Consider the following 6,202-nt stretch of genomic DNA (forward strand, 5'->3'; position numbering starts at 1 on the left):
GTATAGAATAACCCCTTTCACAGGAATCACATACAGTAAGTACTTACACCAGGGTATGGATAAAACAGTTTACTATACTGCTGCGGCCAAGTTTATTCGAGCATTTGCCCGTTCTTGGCCGCAGCAGTAGCCTGGCGCGCGCCCGAGGGTGACGGGCGCGCGCCGAAGCAGCGGAAGAGCGCCCTCCGATCGGGGCGCTCTCCCTACCGCTGCCGGGTCCGCCGGGTCCCCCGGAACCCCCTGCCGCCGTCGGGGAGCCCTGGACGCGCGTGCAGGGGGCGCAGGCTCCCGAAGACGCGTGACCGCGCGTCTATGACGCGCGGCACGCCGAGGGGCGGCCACTAGCAAGCCGGGAAATCTCCCGGCTTGCGGTACCGGCCACACTTTAATAAAGTGTGTCGGTAGTGTATGCACTACAACATAACACATCACAATACATCAACAATAGTAACACAGCAGTGTCACCCTTTAACCTGGCCTCACTGGGCCTCAACCCCACCACCATCCACCCAAGTGTCTCAAATGGCCCCACAACCCCACCCGTGTGGAACAGCGCTGCCCACTAATATGAGGTGTGTAGTTGGTGCACTTGGTGACATCATGGTACCTGCGGGTGTGTCCACACCCGGGCGCGCAGATGCTGTACTTGGCTGATGGATCCGAAAGCGTGATCCACGATGCTTCCGCTCTTGATGCGTGGGCTGGCGTCCCGCCAGACAATCCCACCAGGAAGATAGTCTCTATCTTGAGTGATGTCTGCGTCCAGACACAATTGTCAGGGGCTCGCAGCACTGCAGCTGTGTCCCTGAACTTAACAAATAACTAATGGGGCAGAGCACCTACCTAGGGCCTGTCCCTGTCGCAACCATAATCTATGGTATGGCTCAGGGCCTGTCTGGGGCCTAGGGGGGTAACCTAGCCTAGTATGCAAGGGCTACTGCTCCCTACACACTTCCTTCCCTAACCTGCTCCCAGCTCTGACTCTCTCATGTCCTTCACTGTCTGCTTCCTGACTGCACACAACAATGTATCCAATTCCCCGCTGCAGAGAATCTGTAAGTCTTAGTGGCTGGAATGCAGCATGTGATCTGGGTGAAAGTACAGTCCCCAGAGGCTGCTGGTAATTGTAGTCCACTCAGGACCTATTTAACATTGGGGCCGCGTGCTCTATGTGTAATGGCCGCCGCGAGCTCTATCTGCGCCTGTGTGAACCTGTAATGGCCGCCGCTCTCTCTGACACTCATGCGCAAAGCCCTTACTTGGCTGCCTGCCTTCTGCGCATGCATAACTTAAAATGGCGGCCCCCGCTACCTGGATGCGCTACGCGGACCCTCCTGAGCATCGGAGCGCTCTCTGCTCTGGCACCCACCTTTGCGAACACCCGGCGGGTCCGTCGCTGACTCCATCGGTACCTGTGACCAAGGCAAGAAGGTGGGGTCTCTGGGAGCCCAAGGGGACCGGGGCTACAAACTCCCTCTGGTAAAAACCCAACAACCTCGCTTGGGAGAGTGTCATGCTGCATGATGTTATATAATAAAAATGCATTGCATAGTATATACAACAGATCACATGCACTTTATCATCAACGGTACATAACTCAATAATCATATGAACAAACGAGACCAGCTGAGAATCATAGTGGGGTACCCCTAACAGATCGATTGAGGGCTCCTCACTTTGACTCCTGTGAGTCTCTTCAGTCACTCCTTCTGGAGAGTGACTTGCCTCATTCCGCAGCTCAGTCTCTTCCCTTGAGGGGGATGAATGTCTCAACACAGTCTCTTTGAGGCACAAAGCATAGGCTCTGTAAATCCCGAGGCTGTCTCACTGGCATCACCTTATCTAGCATTTGACCATAGGGCCCTTCACCCGTAGCTCCTTCGGGAGATACCCCTGCGATCGGAAGGCCCCTTTGAGAGGTTCCCTCCATAGAGTCCTCAGAGGTGGAGTTATTTACAGCCTCTGGTTCCAAACCACCGCCTCCCCCTGGTGTAAAGAATAGTAAGGAGTCTCTGTGCCAGACCCTTACCCAGCCATCCGCGGCATGAATGTCGATTTCCAGGAGGTCCTGCCATTTTCCTCGGTCCACCACATGGTGAATGAAACGCTCCATCGTGTGCATGAAAGAGGCAATAATTACCAGAGCGGTCATAGCACAGATTTTGTCAGCTCCAGCAGTCCCTTTAGCGGTGACGTCTTCTGGGGACATCACAAGATCGACGTGCAGGTCCATGTCTTGTGACGAAAAGGCTTGAAGGTTCCTCTTGTAGGAGTAAGTGCCGTGCAGGGCCGCTGTACTGGATACCTCCATTGCTGTCTGCAGGGAGTAATGGTTTGATGCCTCACCGCTACACTGGCTGCTGACGGTTCTCAGGTCATCTGAACCGCTGTCAGGTACCATCTCCGCTGCACTGGTTACCTTGATGGAGTCAACTCGGCTCTCTGGTCTGCAGAGATCTTCTAGGGGGGACATCTCCGCCAGGACGCGATGACTGGGTGAGCCCATCGCCCTGGTGACCATACTTTTGGAGCCACCATGCTCTGCGATCACCGGGGAGCTCACACCCGACACCCCTTGGTGGCCCATGCGTGGACCTCCTGCCTTGAGGGCACCCACATAGTGGAAAATTAAATTGAACAATTTGACTGAAAAATAGGATAGGGCACCCCAGGTCTGAGATCTCAGCATCGCCTCCAAATGTAACACAGTTGCCGCCCCCCCCCCAATCGCAGATAGGGACCATGTGGGGAAATCTACATATGTTACCAGTGTGGTGCAATACCTGATAGGCTCACAGGGGGCCTGAACCTCCGCCACTGGGAGCCTGGGGTGTATCCTGGAACGTACTGCTTACAGCGCCTCCACCTATGCAGGGATTCTAGTGTGTAGAATAACCCCTTAGACAGGAACCACACTTCCTGTAAGTACTTACACCAGGGTATGGATAAAACAGTTTACTATATGCACTACAACATAACACATCACAATTCATCAAGAATAGTAACACAGCAGTGTCACCCTTTAACCTGGCCTCACTGGGCCTCAACCCCACCACCATCCACCCAAGTGTCTCAAAAGTCCCCACAACCCCACCCAAGTGTGGAACAGCGCTGCCCACTAATATGAGGTGTGTAGTTGGTGCACTTGGTGACTTGATGGTACCTGCCGGGTGTGTACATACCCGGGCGCGCAGATGCTGTACTTGGCTGATGGATCCGAAAGCGTGATCCACGATGCTTCCACTCTTGATGCGTGGGGTGGCGTCCCGCCAGACAATCCCACCAGGAAGATAGTCTCTATCTTGAGTGATGTCTGCGTCCAGACACAATTGTCAGGGGCTCGCAGCACTACAGCTGTGTCCCTGAACTTAACAAATAACTAATGGGGCAGAGCACCTACCTAGGGCCTGTCCCTGTCGCAACCACAATCTATGGTATGGCTCAGGGCCTGTCTGGGGCATAGGGGGGTAACCTAGCCTAGTATGCAAGGGCTACTGCTCCCTACACACTCCCTTCCCTAACCTGCTCCCAGCTCTGACTCTCTCATGTCCTTCACTGTCTGCTTCCTGACTGCACACAACAATGTATCCAATTCCCTGCTGCAGAGAATCTGTAAGTCTTAGTGGCTGGAATGCAGCATGTGATCTGGGTGAAAGTGCAGTCCCCAGAGGCTGATGGTAATTGTAGTCCACTCAGGACCTATTTAACATTGGGGCCGCGTGCTCTATGTGTAATGGCCGCCGCGAGCTCTATCTGCGCCTGTGTGAACCTGTAATGGCCGCCGCTCTCTCTGACACTCATGCGCAAAGCCCTTACTTGGCTGCCTGCCTTCTGCGCATGCATAACTTAAAATGGCGGCCCCCGCTACCCAGATGCGCCGCGGAGCGCTCTCTGCTCTGGCCCCCACCTTTGCGGACACCCGGTGGGTCCGTCGCTGACTCCAGCGGTACCCGCGACTGCGCTCAAGGCAAGAAGGGGGGTCTCTGGGAGCCCAAGGGGACCGGGGCTACATGTATATATATATATGACAAACACACAAAAAGAATGTTGCTCACACTACATGTGTATGTGGATAAACCAGACCCAATAAATAATATTGACTATCTTGGAATATAAACTAAACCAAGGGAGTCCAAAGTAAATGGGAAACTGTAGGTGCTAGTGGATAACAATAATATTAAACACACAAAAGACTAAGACAATCCCCAAAAAGCAGCACTCTAAATATACCACAAAATAACTAGTAACGTAATACCAAAAGACCAGGAAACTAAAGTCAGAATAGAAAATGAATAGATTTTAATAGCGAGCAAAAAAAACACTAACATTTAAAAACATATACACACTAAAGGCAGCAAAAAATACAAATAGACTGTGACTAACTGAAAATTGCAAAAATAAGTATAGCTGAAAAATAAATCAAAAGCAAAAAATGTGTCTAAACAATAAGCCTAATAACTATATAAAGCGACACAGAAAAAGCTAAATAATTCAAAATTCCCCTGGAAAAAAACTAAAGTATAAGATGTATTACTATGCTAAGGACATAAAGAAAGGTATGGCATAAATAAACCTATACACAGTACAAAATAACGTACATAAGAAAAATAACTTAAACCAAAGGGGAGGCACAGGGGAGACAAAAGATGAAAAAAAGACTCAAACCCTAAACAGCAATAAAAAATACCAAAATCAAAAAAAGATGCATTCAATGCTTGTGGTAACTGCACAGAAGCAAATAGGACACATGGCTGTAGAATCACAAAAAGCCAGTGCCCTTTGCACAAATAAGACAACCTAGGGTAGGTGTTCCATAGGAGATAATGACTCCAAATAGCAGAGAAAATGATACTCAGCTGCCATATAGTGATAATGGAGTCAGTCCCACGGAATTGAACTCCAGGATGTGTGAAAATGAATCATGCAGTCCACAAGAGAAGCACCCAGAGTCACGCCACAAAATGATGAATAGCTGCCTGGAGTGGACACTCTATGCGTTTCGCCCGTGGGGGGCTTCTTCCCGGAAGATGCTTATGGGGCATGGGGGCCAGCCTGGGGTCACCCACCCGACCCCTGTCACCCCCTGCCTCTGTCACCCTGTCACCCCCTGCCCCTGTCACCCCCTACCCCTGTCAACCCCTGCCCGTCAACCCCTGCCCCTGTCAACCCCTGCCCCTGTCACCCCCTGCCTCTGTCACCCTCTGTCACCCCCTGCCTCTGTCACCCCCTGCCCCTGTCACCCCCTGCCTCTGTCACCCCCTGCCTCTGTCACCCCCTGCCCCTTTCACCCCCTGCCTCTGTCACCCCCTGTCCATATCACCCTGTCACCCCCTGCCCCTGCCACCCCCTGTCCATATCACCCCATCACCCCCTGCCCCTTTCACCTCCTGCCAACCCCTGCCACCCCGTGTCACCCCCTGCCTCTGTCACCCTCTGCCTCTGTCACCCCCTGCCCCTGTCACCCCCTGCCTCTGTCACCCCCAGTCACCCCCTGCCCCTTTCACCCCCTGTCCATATCACCCCGTCACCCCCTGCCTCTGTCACCCCCTGCCTCTGTCACCCCCTGCCACCCCCTGTCCATATCACCCCCTGCCCCTGCCACCCCCTGCCACCCCCTGTCCATATCACCACGTCACCCCCTGCCCCTGCCACCCCCTGCCTCTGTCACCCCCTGCCTCTGTCACCCCTTGCCACCCCCTGCCCCTGTCAACCCCTGTCTCTGTCACCCCCTGCCACCCCCTGTCCATATCACCCTCTGCCCCTGTCACCCCCTGTCAACCCCTGCCCCTGTCACCCCCTGCCCCTGTCAACCCCTGCCCCTGTCACCCCCTGCCCCTGCGTGTGGGGGGGAGAGTGTGTGTGTGTGTGGGGGAGGAAGAGTGTGTGTGTGTGTGTATCAGTGGCTGTGTGTGTATGTCTGTGCAGGCCAGCAGTGACTGTGTGGGTGTCTGTGCATGGTCAGTGTCTTTGTTGGTCTGTCTGTGTGTGTCTGTAGGTCAGTGGCTGTGTGCTTCTGTGCAGGTCAGAGAGAGAATGGGGGGGGGGGAAGAGAATGGAGGGGGGGAGAGGGAGATGGGTGGGGAGAGAGAAGAGGGGATTGCGAGAATGGGGGTGGGGAGGGAAGGGAGAGAAAATGGGGGGGGAAGTAGAGAGAGAATGAGGGACAAGGCCGCCAACAGGGGGTCTGCCGGGGTTGACGTCC

This window comes from Ascaphus truei, chromosome 5 (genome assembly GCF_040206685.1).
Source record: "Ascaphus truei isolate aAscTru1 chromosome 5, aAscTru1.hap1, whole genome shotgun sequence".
Classification (NCBI taxonomy): Eukaryota; Metazoa; Chordata; class Amphibia; order Anura; family Ascaphidae; genus Ascaphus; species Ascaphus truei.